Source organism: Symphalangus syndactylus, chromosome 6, assembly GCF_028878055.3.
Source record: "Symphalangus syndactylus isolate Jambi chromosome 6, NHGRI_mSymSyn1-v2.1_pri, whole genome shotgun sequence".
NCBI lineage: Eukaryota > Metazoa > Chordata > Mammalia > Primates > Hylobatidae > Symphalangus > Symphalangus syndactylus.
The window spans coordinates 120,102,063-120,116,590 of NC_072428.2; the positions used below are offsets into that span (position 1 = coordinate 120,102,063).

The window sequence follows — 14,528 nt, forward strand, 5'->3', positions numbered from 1 at the left end:
GGATGTTGGTCTAAAATTCTCTTATTTTTGTTGTGTTTCTGCCAGGCTTTGTTATCAGGATGATGCTGGCCTCATAAAATGAGTTAGGGAGGATTCTCTCTTTTTCTACTGATTGGAATAGTTTCAGAAGGAATGGTACCAGCTCCTCTTTTACTTCTGGTAGAATTCGGGTGTGAATCCGTCTGGTCCTGGACTGTTTTTGGTTGGTAGGCTATTGATTATTGCCTCAATTTCAGAGCCTGTTATTCATCTATTCAGAGATTCAACTTCTTTCTGGTTTAGTCTTGGAAGGGTGTATGTGTCGAGGAATTTATCCATTTCTTCTAGATTTTCTAGTTTATTTGCGTAGAGGTGTTCATAGTATTCTCTGATGGTAGTTTGTGTTTCTGTGGAATCAGTGGTATCCCCTTTATCATTTTTTATTGTGTCCATTTGACTCTTCTCTTTTCTTCTTTATTAATCTGTCTAGGGGTCTATCAATTTTGTTGATCTTTTCAAAAAACTGGCTCCCGGATTCATTGAGTTTTTGAAGGTTTTTTTTTGTGTCTCTATTGCCTTCAGTTCTGCTCTGATCTTAGTTATTTCTTGCCTTCTGCTAGCTTTTGAATTTGTTTGCTCTTGCTTCTCTAGTTCTTTTAATTGTGGTGTTAGGGTGTTGATTTTAGATCTTTCCTGCTTTCTCTTGTGGGAATTTAGTGCTATAAATTTCCCTCTACAAACTGCTTTAAATGTGTCCCAGAGATTCTGGTACGTTGTGTCTTTGTTGTCATTGGTTTCAAAGAATATCTTTATTTCTGTCTTCATTTTGTTATTTACTCATTAGTCATTCAGGAGCAGGTTGTTCAGTTTCCATGTAGTTGTATGGTTTTGAGTGAGTTTCTTAACCCTGAGTTCTAATTTGATTGCACTGTGGTCTGAGAGATAGTTTGTTGTGATTTCTGTTCTTTTACATTTGCTGAAGAGTGCTTTACTTCTAATTATGTGGTGAATTTTAGAATAAGTGCAATGTGGTGCTGAGAAGAATGTATATTCTGTTGATTTCAGGTGGAGAGTTCTGTAGATGTCTATTAGGTCCACTTGGTGCAGAGCTGAGTTCAAGTCCTGGATATCCTTGTTAACCTTCCGTCTCGTTGATCTGTCTAATATTGACAGTGGGGTCTTAAAATCTCCCATTATTTTGTGTGGGAGTCTAAGTCTCTTTGTAGATCTCTAAGGACTTGCTTTATGAATCTGGGTGCTCCTGTATTGGGTGCATATATATTTAGGATAGTTAGCTCTTCTTGTTGAATTGATTCCTTTACCATTATGTAATGGCCTTCTTTGTGTCTTTTGATCTTTGTTGATTTAAAGTCTGTTTTATCAGAGACTAGGTTTGCAACTCCTGCTTTTTTTTTTGCTTTCCATTTGCTTGGTAGATCTTCGTTCATCCCTTTATTTTGAGCCTATGTGTGTCTCTGCATGTGAGATGGGTCTCCTGAATACAGCACACTGATGGGTCTTGACTCTTTATCCAATTTGCCAGTCTGTGTCTTTTAATTGGTGCATTTAACCCATTTACATTTAAGGTTAATATTGTTATGTGTGAATTTGATCCTGTCATCATGACGTTAGCTGCTTATTTTGCCCATTAGTTGATGCGATTTCTTCATAGCATTGATGGTCTTTACAGTTTGGCATGTTTTTGTAGTGGCTGGTACCAGTTGTTCCTTTCCATATTTAGTGCTTCCTTCAGGAGCTCTTGTAAGGCAGGCCTGGTGGTGACAAAATCTCTCAGCATTTCCTTGTCTGTAAAGGATTTTATTTCTCCTTCACTTATGAAGGTTAGTTTGGCTGGATCTGAAATTCTGGGTTGAAAATTCTTTTCTTTAAGAATGTTGAATATTGGCCCCCACTCTCTTCTGGCTTGTAGAGTTTCTGCTGAGAGATCCACTGTTAGTCTGATGGGTTTCCCTGTGTGGGTAACCCGACCTTTCTCTCTGACTGCCTTTAACTTTTTTTCCTTCATTTGAACCTTGGTGAATCTGACAATTATGTATCTTGGGGTTGCTCTCCTCGAGGAGTATCTTTGTAATGTTCTCAATATTTCCTGAATTTGAATGTTGGCCTGCCTTGGCTAGGTTTGGGAAGTTCTGCTGGATAATACCCTGAAGAGTGTTTTCCAACTTGGTTCCATTCGCCCCATCACTTTCAGGTACACCAATCAAACGTAGATTTGGTCTTTCCACATAGTCCCATATTTCTTGGAGGCTTTGTTTGTTTCTTTTTACTATTTTTTCTCTAAATGTGTCTTCTCACTTTATTTCATTAATTTGATCTTCAATCACTGATACCCTTTCTTCCACTTGATCAAATCAGCTATTGAAGCTTGCGCATGTGTCATGAAGTTCTCGTGCCATGGTTTTCAGCTCCATCAGATCATTTAAGGTCTTCTCTACACTGTTTATTCAGTTAGCCATTCATCTAACCTTTCTTTAAGGTTTTTAGCTTCCTTGAGATGGGTTAGAACATGCTCCTTTAGTTTGGAGAAGTTTGTTATTATTGACCTTCTGAAGCCTACTTCTGTCAACTTGTCAAAATCATTCTCTGTCCAGCTTTGTTCCGTTGCTGGTGAGGAGCTGCGACCCTTTGGAGGAGAAGAGGTCCTTTGGTTTTTAGAATTTTCAGCTTTTCTGCTCTGGTTTCTCCCCATCTTTGTGGTTTTATCTACCTTTGGTCGTTTATGTTGGTGACCTACAGGTGGGGTTTTGGTGTGGATGTCCTTTTTGATAATGTTGATGCTATTCCTTTCTGTTTGTTAGTTTTCCTTCTAACAGTCAGGTCCCTCAGCTACAGGTCTGTTGGAGTTTGCTGGAGGTCTGCTTCAGACCCTGTTTGCCTGGGTATCACCAGCAGAGGCTGCAGCATTGCAAATATTGCAGAACAGCAAATATTGCTGCCTGATCCTTCCTCTGGAAGCTTTGTTCCAGAGCGGCTCCCGCCTATATAAGGTGTCTGTCAGCCCCTACTGGGAGGTGTCTCCCACTTAGGCTACACAGGGGTCAGGGCCCCACTTGAGGAGGCAGTCTGTCCATTCTCAGAGCTCAAACGCTGTGCTAGGAGAACCACTGCTCTCTTCAGAGCTGTCAGACAGGGACTTTTAAGTCTGCAGAAGTTGTCTGCTGCGTTTTGTTCAGCTATGCCATGCCCACAGAGGTGAATGAAGTCTATAGAGGCAGTAGCCCTTACTGAGCTGCGTTGGGCTCTGCTCAGTTCCGGCTTCCTGGCCGCTTTGTTTACCTACTCAAGCCTCAGCAGTGGCAGCTGCCCTTCCGCAGCTTGGCTGCAGCCTTGTAGGTCGATCTCAGACTGCTGCACTAGCAGTGAGCAAGGCTCCATGGGCACAGGACCCACTGAGCCAGGCACAGGAGAGAATCTCCTTGTCTGCCGGTTGTAAGACCATGGGGAAAGTGCAGCATTTGGGCAGAAGTGTCCTGTTTTTCCAGGTACAGTCTGTCACGGCTTCCCTTGGCTAGGAAAGGGAAATCCCTCGACCCCTTGCACTTTCTGAGTGAGGCAATGCCCCGCCCTGCTCTGGCTTGCCCTCCATGGGCTGCACCCACTGTCCAACCAGTCCAATGAGATGAACCAGATACCTCAGTTGGAAATGCAGAAATCACCCATCTTCTGCATTGATCATGGTGGGAGCTGCAGACCAGAGCTGTTCCTGTTTGGCCATCTTGGAACAGAGACTCATTATTTATTTTTTACAAGATTTTTCTTATAGAGTTTTGTAGATGGTTTCTACATAGTAAGGATATTAACCCTTTATTATACATGCTGTAAATATTTCCCCTTGTGCATTATTTGCCTTTTCATTGTTTTTGGCATGTGGTTTTTCAGAAAGTTTTATTTTATAAAATAAACTTTCTATTTTGAAATAATCTTTGGAATAATTTTAGATTTTCAGAAAAGTTGCCAACATAATACAGAGAGTTCCTGTATACCTTCACCCAGCTACCTGTAATTTTTTTTTCCCAGCCACTAGATCACCCAGGATCACCTAATGTTAACATCTTACATGGCCCTGGTACATTTGTCAAAATAAAAAAAATCCCATAAGGTTTTAAATATACATGGTTCCAGAGAATCAAGCCTTGTTCATGGTTCCAGAGAATCAAGAAACTGATCCAATTTTTGTCTTCCTATGATGAAAAATTTTGTTTAAAGTTTGGTTGATTAAACTTTGATCTCGGCTCACTGCACCTCTGCCTCCTAGGTTCATCCTACTTCCACCAACCATGAGTTTATGTATTTCCCTGTGAGAGTACCAAAGTCTATTTAATTCATAATCTTTTGAAACATATCATTAATAGTTTATTAATAGTGCTGTAGAACTCATTTTACTACAAGTAGCTTTTCTCTTCCAGTGCCAATCACTTCGGGAGCCACAGGTTATGGTGCAGACATGGCCAAGTCCAACAACCATACCACACACAACCAGTCCTGAAAATGGCACAGGAATGGTATGAGGAAACCCTCATCACAAAGATATGCATCTTTTAAGGAGGTGGACCCCATGTTCCTGAGGAACATGTGCTTTTCCAAGAAGCACAAGAAGGTCCTAAAGAAGATGCACATGCCAAGGCTATCAAGGCCCTTGTAAAGCCCAAGGAGATTAAGCCCAAGATCCCAAAGGGCATCAGCTGCAAGCTCAATCGACTTGCCTACATTATCCACCCCCAAGTGATAGATGCAGGAGGCAGATAAGGAGGTCCCTAGAGAACCTCTGACCCACCCCACAAGTGTTTACATCAGATGCTTTTGTGCAGATGAGGGAACCTGCCCAGGGTCTTTTCTGTTTATGCCTGCAACGGACTGGGGACCCACCTGTGCACTGGGAGAATGGGGTAGAGCCATGGGAATTTCGCGCCTTGTGCAGCGGGGAGGAGCCTGGCCTCTTCAGCTCATGTGGTGGCATGGAATCTATTTGTGATGTGGGGGCCTGTTAGCAGGACCCCTCTTGCTTTGCTGAAAGTTTTTTTTTCTTTTAGCTCAATACATTCCACTTTACTCACCATTCAATGTGCCTGCATGCCTAATCTTTCTCAGTCTTGTGACAAGAACCTGGTTTTAGCTGAACTAAGGAGGAAAAATTCTGCAACATTTTGGCACCTGAACAGGGACTTGAGGAAGGATAAGATGCGAACCAAAAAATCTTTTTTCCCTTTCACTTCTAAGCCTTTTTGTCCTCAGACTTCTTCTGAGGGTAGAGGCAACTGTGCACCACCTGACCCCAGTGGCTGCAGGCTTGTGCAGGATGGATGGGTGAATAGCAGCTCCCTGCTCCCTTCCTGGCTGGGGCTGGGGCTCCCAAGGGTGCTGCATGGCAGGCTGGCCAGCCTTCCCTGCTATGCATCCATGGAGTCTTCCCCTTCCCTGGCCAAGGGGTCCAGCTCCATCAGACATCAATTAAGTTTCTCTCCCTGTTGCAGGAATCCATTTGCATAAGAATAAAAGGTTCCTCCCAAGGCATCTTTTTCTTTTCTCCACCCTGTCAGCAGTTAACACAGCCCTGCATTTAAGCTTTTTTTGTTTTGTTTTCTTTTTCTCCACCAGGTGAGGAGTTAACTTTTAAGTGAAGCTTTTTTATTCTTTTTAGAGGACATTTTACTAGGCCAGGACCCCAACTAACACAGCTAATATTCTCTGTAAAGTTTTAATTATGAAAAAGGATTTGTGAGATTTGTCTTAAGCTGTAGCCAATCTGGTGTGCTTTGCATATCTTTCTGTATGGTCACTAGCAAACTTTGCTGCAGGTCTCCATCTTGTTTTACATCCTTGGAAGTGTGACCTGTAACCACAAGGCAATGCTTTATTTTAGCATCTGCCATTTTACAATGGCAGCTTAGGTTCAATCCTGGCTTAGGGAATCAGTTCTTTCTGGTTTGACATCTGCATGACTTTTTGCCATTTGTTGATTCTCTTCCCCTCCATGAACTGCCTTGGATTTTCCTTTCTCTGAGCTTTTAATAAAGTTTGAAAGGCAGAAATATTGGCTGCTTGGCATGGCTAAAGTTGGATAACAAGGGATTTAAAAGGACTTTCTTAAAGAGTGTTCATCTTAATTAAAAGTGGATATCCAAGTTATGAGTGTATTTAAAATGCCTTTATGTTTTTCTCTTCTTTTTTTTTTTGAGATGGAGTTTCACTCTTGTTGCCCAGGCTGGAGTGCAATGGCATGATCTCAGCTTACTGCAACCTCCACCTCCTGGGTTCAAGCGATTTTCCTGCCTCAGCCTCCTGAGTAGCTGGGATTACAGGTATGTGCCACCACACCCAGCTAATTTTGTATTTTTAGTAGAGATGAGGTTTCTCCATGTTGGTCAGGCTGATCTCAAACTCCTGACCTCAGGTGATCCACCCGCCTTGTCCTCCCAAAGTTCTGGGATTACAGGTGTGAACCACCATGCCCAGCTGTGTTTTTCTCTTCCTGAATCTTGTTTTGCTGGAAAAGGGTTTTTTCTTATTAACTGAAATATTTTCCTCCATTTGCGTTGCCACTCTTAATGCATGCATGAGAGGGGAGAGACTTCTGTTTTCCTCATGGATCCCCAGAAATTAAAGGCGGATGGATCCCTTTCAAAATCTGTTTTTGCCTTCCAGCTGTATTTGTTTATTAGGCCCTAAAAATGGCATATTTTCCTAGCCTTGTTCTTAAAGGGCTCCACCCAGAGGCCAATAATCCATTTAGGAGACTGGCAAATGAAAAATCTTATGGCTACTGGATTTTCTTTTACCTCTCTGTTTAGTAATACATGTATTATGTATGTGATGTCTACAAAAAGAACTCTAATTTATTGACTTAAAGAAGGATAAACACTTGGATCAAATAGTTTTTAAAGGGAAGATAAAAGCTGTAGTACCTTTTAGTTCATGTGACTTTAATCTTTGAGAAATAAAAACAGGCTTAAAGATTATTGGTAAAATGCAGATGTTGTCAAAATGTAAATTTTTGCCTGGGGTTAAAGGATTGTTTTGAATTAGGTAAGATAAAGCTAAAAGTTTAAACAAGTTATGGAAGGTTTCTAAAAAATTAATTCTTGCAAAATAAATTCTGTGTGTGAACACTGACTACATTCAAAAGTGTTATAAAAGGTTTTTGATTTTTAAAAAATTTTTGAGTCACCATTTTGGCAAAATAAATAACTTATAGTAATCTGGAATTCTGTTTTATAACATCAAGTGTTTTAAACCTCTGACATATTTAACAGGCTTCCCAAAATCAAACTTCGGTTTTAAAATTGTCTTATTGATACCTAGCTTTTGGATGCTACAGAGAGCCCCTGGAGCATTCAGAAGAGAGGCAAACAGGATTAGTTGACATGTTTAGGTACATGGGATTCCCAAATTGATGTTTAATATTCTTCAAGTTATATTTTAGGACATAATATTAATACATGTTCCAAAATTATATGGGATTTAAAAAATTCTAATGCCTGAGTATATGCTATCAATCGCAATTAAGGTTGTTATGTATTGTAAATCACAGGGATAACCAAATTTCTTTGTCAATCATGTTTCTGACTGTAACTACCCTGGACATTTTGTTATTCACAGACAATTTTGTCTTGTTTTGATCCTCTTCAAAAGATGATTATAATCAGCTATAGAATTTTGGCAGGTGCTCTCAAATGGAGGTTTCTGGTAACTTTGGAGATTATGACATTGGAATAAAGGAAAAACATACAGGACTCATGAAGAGCTGAAATGTTCATGAATATCAACCAAAAAAAGAATTAACCAAATTGACTAAACTAATAGAGAATTAAAATAATCTTTTTGACTTTTGCTTGAAAAATTGCTGATCCTTGTTTTCTCAGAGTCAAAGAAACTTATTTTGAACTATTTATGGCATTTAATAATTGAGTAAGCTATCCTCCTGTGAACAAAATTTGGAGCACGTTTGTCTCCCTTTCTCTGCCTGGCTTCTCTAGAATTTAGTTTTGTTTTTTTCTTTTGGAGATGGAGTTTTGCTGTTGTTGCCCAGGCTGGAGTGCAATGGCATGATCTCAGCTCACTGCGACATCCATCTCCTGGGTTCAAGCGATTCTCTTGCCTCAGCCTCCCAGGTAGCTGGGATTACAGGCACCTGCCACCATGCCCAGCTAATTTTTGTATTTTTAGTAGAGATGGGATTTCACCATGTTGGCTAGGCTGGTCTCGAACTCCTGACCTTAGGTGATCCACCCACCTTGGCCTCCCAAAATGCTGGGATTATAGGCATGAGCCACTGTGCCAGGCCTAGGATTTGGAAACTAGTTGTGAGTATTCTTAACTTATGGCAATATAGTTGTTTGCCTCAGTGCAAAAAGAATCCATTTTCTTTTGCAACAGGATGCAATTGGAGAAACTGATTGTTTTACCAAAACTTTGATTGGATGAGTATGGTTCCCTTTAAGGAGTCATGCTCAACTTGCAGAGCTGATAAAAGCCCCTTGGGAAAACTGGCCTCATACCTTGTCTACACATTCACTGTACAGGGTTCCTAACCTGTGGTGAGTAAAGAATGTCACGTTCCAACAGGCCCAGGAACCACATGCTCTTGGGACCTCAAGAAGGGAGGAGTTTACCCAACTCACAGGTATTTGAAGGTACAAACCCATGGCTGGGCTCAGCTTTAGAAAGTCCTTTCTGAGATTGCTTGTGGAACAGAGTTCCATCAAAGCCAGTCTAAAAGGGTTATACAAAAATAATTATTCTTGCTGCATTTTATGCAAATAATCAGGCCACGTATCAGACTAAAGTCTATTTTGCAAACAACTCAGTCCTATCTTGATATGTTTTTAACAAAATGAGGACTGAAGAGAGAGAAATTATGTTTTAAAATTTATCATACATTTGTCATTAAATTCTAGACTCATTAGTTGTTTTTAAGTTCTTGCCTACATTTTATACTAACCTTGCTTATTCTTGTGAACTAACCAGCAATCCCTGGCTGCAGCTCAGAAAGAACAAAAGGGATGGATGATGTAAAAATCTGGATCAATACTCTAGTTCTGAGCAATTATCCTGTGAATCCTGCCAGGTGATGGGAATAAATAGAATGCCCATGAACCGGAGGTTTCCTTTTTGGGAAAGTAAGACCAAGGGAGTTAACTAAAGCCAAGCCCCACATACCTAAATCTCAGCAAGCATACCTATAGCCACCAATTATCTGGGCATGTCACAGGACATCCTTTTCTCTCCCTTGTTCGAGGAGGGCTTGATTCCATAGTTTTAGCTTAGCGTTCAACTTATGATAAGGAATCCATGCAACACTGCCTACCCATTCCAGAGACACATTTTTGTCCCAAACTCAACTCCAAGCTTTGGATTGAAGCTCTAGGAAGTAAAACCAGGTCTGAGGGATCCAGAGACAGATGATAATGGAAGTTAAAAGGCACAGCAGAGTGTGACTGATTCCTGCTGATTAAGCCAAGCTTCCTGTTTCATGGATAAAGGTTATGTTAGTATCCATGGCATAAACGAGGTCTAGAAAACTCAAAGACTACTGACAGCAGATGAAATAGGGCATATGTTGGTAAGAGTGGATATTCCCACCCCCTAAGCCCCCCTGTTAACATGGGTGAAAGCCACTTTGACACCCATGGGTGGCACCCTGTCACAGTTGCCAGGAGGAACACCTCACTTTCTCTACCTCATGTACCCTGGATATTTTCTAGGAAGAGAAGGGAACCTAGGGATGCCTCACTCCCCTCTTTCTAGATGAGTAGCCGTTCATCTTCAGTCTGTACCCCTTTCAAATGCATCCTGAACCCCTGGGGCTCCTTTGAAAAAAAAAGAAAGCCTTCTTTTTTCCTTTTTCCTCCTCTGTGCTCTCTTCACTGATAGGTAATTGTGTCTCTGTACTACAATATACTCTCCTTGGATACATCTTCCAAACTGGAAAAAGTTATTTTCCAAACCTTAAACTCATTGGCTTAGGATTGGGCTTGGGGGAAGAGAACCCAGAAGCCTGACATGCTGGCAAAAGGGTAAAAGCTTTTTATTATCAGTCTGGCTTTTGGCCTGCCTCTCCTTGTGCAAACTGGTAAAAGGCCTTGTGGTTTTTGTACTGTTCTTACCCTCCTTTATTTCATTTTGATTCATGTTTTCTAATAACCCAGGTTGTCTCTTCTCACCTTCAGGCCCTCAAGCTCCAAAGGATCACGCAACTTGGGACTTGGACGATGGCCCCTTTTCCTGGGGACTCTTTGATAGGCCTCTGAGGGAGAGCTGACTGCCATTTTCCCAAAACAGCGCCCCCTGTCAGCATGAAGCAGTTAAGATTGGTCTTCATCCTTATCCTTATTTTTGTTTGTTTGTTTTCTTTTGTTTTGTTTTTTTGAGATGGAGTCTTGCTCTGCCACCCAAGCTGGAATGCAGGGGTGTGATCTCGGCTCACTGCAAGCTCCGCTTCCTGGGTACACGCCATTCTCTTGCCTCAGCCTCTTGAGTAGCTGGGACTACAGGCGCCCACCACCATGCCAGGCTAATTTTGTGTATTTTTAGTAGAGACGGGGTTTCACTGTGTTAGCCAAGATGGTCTCGATATCCTGACTTCGTGATCCACCCCCCTCAGCCTCTCAAAGTGCTGGGATTACAGGCGTGAGCCACTGCACCCGGCCTGTTATCCTTATCTTTATCCTTATTCTAAAGGCAGTTAGATGGACTTCTTTAGAGGGGGAAATAATAGATGCAGCAGGCAGATATGGGGAGGGGTCCCTGGAGAATCTCCGACCTGCCCCACAAGTGTTTACATCAGATGCTTTTGTGCAGATGAGGGAACCTGCCCAGGGTCTTGTCTGCACCTGCCTGCAATGGACTGGGGAACTGCCTGTGCACTGGGAGGATGGGGTGGTGCCATGGGAAGCTCACACCTTGTGTTGGGGGAAGAACCTGGCATCTTCAGCTCATGCGTGGTGGCCTGAAATCAATCTGTGAGGTGGGGTCCTGTTAGCAGGACCCCCTCTCACTTTGCTGAGAGTTTTTCTTTTTTGCCCAGTAAACTCCACTCTACTCACCCTTCAATGTGTCTGCATGCCTAATCTTTCCTGGTTGTGTGACAAGAAGCCAGTTTTAGCTGAATTGAGGAGCAAAAATTCTGCAACACAAGCTTGGGAATTGTGCTTGTGCCTGCATTGCCAAGGGTCTCAGACTCCGCCAGCCAAAGGCCAAAGCCAAGTATCGAAGCCAGGCTTAGGCTGCAGCTCCAGCTTCAGTTCCAGCTTAGGCTCCAAAAGGTGCCCAGGCTCTCACAAAGACTCCAGAGTAGAGACCTCTGTCTGCCAATGTGAGAACAGAAGGACTAGTGTGACCCCTGGGCTGCCATCTGCACGGGGCTGATGTCCTCCAGTGCTATTTGTACAAATAAATCTGAGGCAGGGGCACAAAAAGCACTACAAATAACCGTGTTTCTACAGGCAAAGGCATTCAGAGTTTTGAGTTTGAAGTGCTTTAGAGTCTGGTAACTCTACTGAAGGCTTCAATCTGTGGTTCTTTCTCCTATGGTCCCATATAGTGGCCTACTCACCCTACTGTTAGGCTATCTCACCTTCTGCGGTTAAACGGCAAGAAAGTCGAAGTGTGCCTAACATCATCTTCACAGGGAGTAATATGCTATTAAAGCACTTTTCTAAAGAGAGCTATCATCTTTCTCTTTCTGAATTACAGCTTCCTGGGGGATAGGTTGATGAAGAAGCATTTGGTCTAAAATGGTCTTTTCCTAGAGCCGAGTAGAATTACCTTGGTTAATTAGATGAAGCAGTGAACCAGGAGCTCTGAGGCTGGAGCTCCCGGTGCCTGCTCTAGCCCAGATCAGCCCTGGGGCTTTGTGTAAGTCGCTTCCCCTCTGGGGGCCTCATTTCCTCCTCTACAAAGCAAGGAGGCTTCAATGATCTCTTTCCAGCTGGAGATTTTCTTAGTGATTCTCAAGAACAGATTTTACTGGGGATGATAGATCTGTGATACGTGATATTGATTGTGGTGATGATTTCATCATGGATGTATACCTATGTCAAAGCATATCAAATTGCATGTCTTAAATGTATGTAGTTTATAGACTGAGTTTCTTAAGAGAATGATAAAAATTTAAAAATAAATACATGCAGTTTATTATATGTCATGTATACCTCAATATGACTGTTTAAAAAAATAGATTTCACCCAGCTTGTGTAGTGGTGAGGAGGTAGAAATGATGATGCCCTATTCTGATACGGATCAGTTTATATTGTCAGAAACAGAAAACAGAGCTTTCTTAAGTTTTTCCTACAATCTCCTATGAAGGCTTGTGCTTTCTCCTTCTCTAACTTCCTCTATTTATTTTTTAAAATTACAATTTTCACCTTTCAAAAGACAAAATTACATCAAATTCAGTTTAAAGATCTCAGTTGGCTTTATTTGCCATTCTAGAATAGGGTAACACTTCATCCCATAAAACACAATGAGTGTTCTCATGAGCTAAGCAGAAGGGCTTGGCCTTACAGACAAAGACGGGCTGGATAATGCAGAAGCAAAAAACAAAGACTGTTAGTCTTTCCAAAGCTACTTTTCTTTTAAGGTGGGGACAGTGAGAAACTACAATAGAAAAATAACTGGTTGGTTAACATCAGGTGACTTCAGGCCACATTTTTTGCGTAAGGACTAAAGCAAAGGAACTTCATTATCATGCCTATTGAAGATTTAAACTGGCCTGTTTGGGAAATTGCCTGTTATCTCTTTCTCCTGATTTCTCAGGTCAGTTAACAACCTATCTTGGGTCCTTAGCGTGGGTGGCTCTGCTTTGATTTTTAGTCTGGTCTGCTGGGGTCTGGTATGGAATCTTAGTCCAAAACAATGGCCTTCTATAATTTTTATTTGACACATCCATCCAGGGAATGTTTATTTTTCTCACTCAGGCATCATCTTTGAGTCCTTTGGACTCAGGAGTGAGGTGAGGGCAAGGCATCTTTTGGACCCCCATTATAGCTCTAGGCTCAACACCCCCCTCCATTGTTCTTCCCAGCAAGGAAAGAAAGCTATCATGTTCCTAGCACTGAGAGTGGATTCAATCATTGAGTAGCATTTCTCAACAGAAATTCCTTTTTGAAAGCTTAACAGTAGGGGAGATAATCAAAACAAATTCTTACAGTGGAACTTCACACAGTGTCACAATGGATGGGGAGATGTTGTGGGGGCAGCCGTGGAGGTGGCTACCTGTCCCTCCTTTAACACGGGCTGGAACTTCCTTTCTCCACCTTCTCCTTCTACATCCAGTCATGCGCTAATTACTCACCACAGGCTAGTGTTTCTTCCACTGAAATCTCTCTTCAAGCCCATCTCAGACATTTCCTCTGCCATCCACAAGTCCAGATGTATCATCCTAAATCTGGGTTTCCCCAAGAGGCTCATATTTGGCTCCCTGCTTAGAGGATCTCTGCCAGGCACCATCCTGCAAGGTTCACCATTTTCAGCATTGCCCTCATCAATCAGTTACCTGCTTAGAAACCTTCCAAGGCTCTCCATTTCATCTGGTGTGAACTCCTCTGTTTGGATTGTGAGATCCTTTGCCCTCTAGCCCACCTTCTGGTATTTTACCTTCCCCACCACTCCCAGGGTCAAGTCTCTGCTCTGCTGGGCCAAGTTTCCTCCTTAACCCAGCTGTGTATCATGTGCTCTCCCCTGGTTCCCTGTCTAGCTTATATTTTCTTACTACTAGAAATCCAGGCTCTTTTCACATTTACCTTAGCACAAAGGCTCAGCTCAAACTCTATTTTTTTTTTTTTTTTGAGACGGAGTCTCACTGTGTTGCCCAGGCTGGAGCACAGTGGTGCGATCTGGGCTCACTGCAAGCTCTGCCTCCCGGGTTCACACTATTCTCCTGCCTCAGCCTCCTGAGTAGCTGGGACTATAGGCTCCCGCCACCACACCCGGCTAATTTTTTGTATTTTTAGTAGAGGCGAGGTTTCACCATGTTAGCTAGGATGGTCTCGATCTCCTGACCTCGTGATCCACCCACCTTGGCCTCCCAAAGTGCTGGGATTACAGGCGTGAGCCACTGCACCCAGCCTGAAACTTGATTTTTTCCAGGAAGCTTTTATTGATTCTCCAAGTACATACTTCCAATTTATTGAACTACTATTTATTTGATAGATGCTGGAGACATGAGGATGAATTATGGCCTCTGCCTTTTGGTTTCTGTCTTCTCTCTGACTACCAAGAGAATGAAAACCCAAGTTAATCCAGTCATTCTTAAAATCAGAAACACTGTGTATACACCTTTCCCCTTAAAGCAGATATTTGAGAATGCAAACCCAGAGATTTAAAGTGTGTGCTGATAAATTTGACACACAAAGGACAGACGAAAATTTCCTTGCTGCTTGTTGTGGTTGAGGCTTTCTAGGCTTAATATAACGTGTATGAACAACTAAAATTAAATAAACTATGGTTTCTAAAAGTAAGCAGTTATATTTTCTTCTTAAGCAATGAAGAACAAGTCAGATTAATGTAGATCTATGTTTATGAACAAGAGA

The 14,528-nt window shown here is 42.1% G+C and overlaps 1 pseudogene; it reads left to right on the forward strand.

The window, feature by feature from the left end:
* The first annotated feature begins 4,444 nt into the window (after positions 1–4,444).
* LOC129484032 (large ribosomal subunit protein eL29-like) lies at positions 4,445–11,293 on the forward strand (annotated as a pseudogene).
* Positions 11,294–14,528: the final 3,235 nt, after the last annotated feature.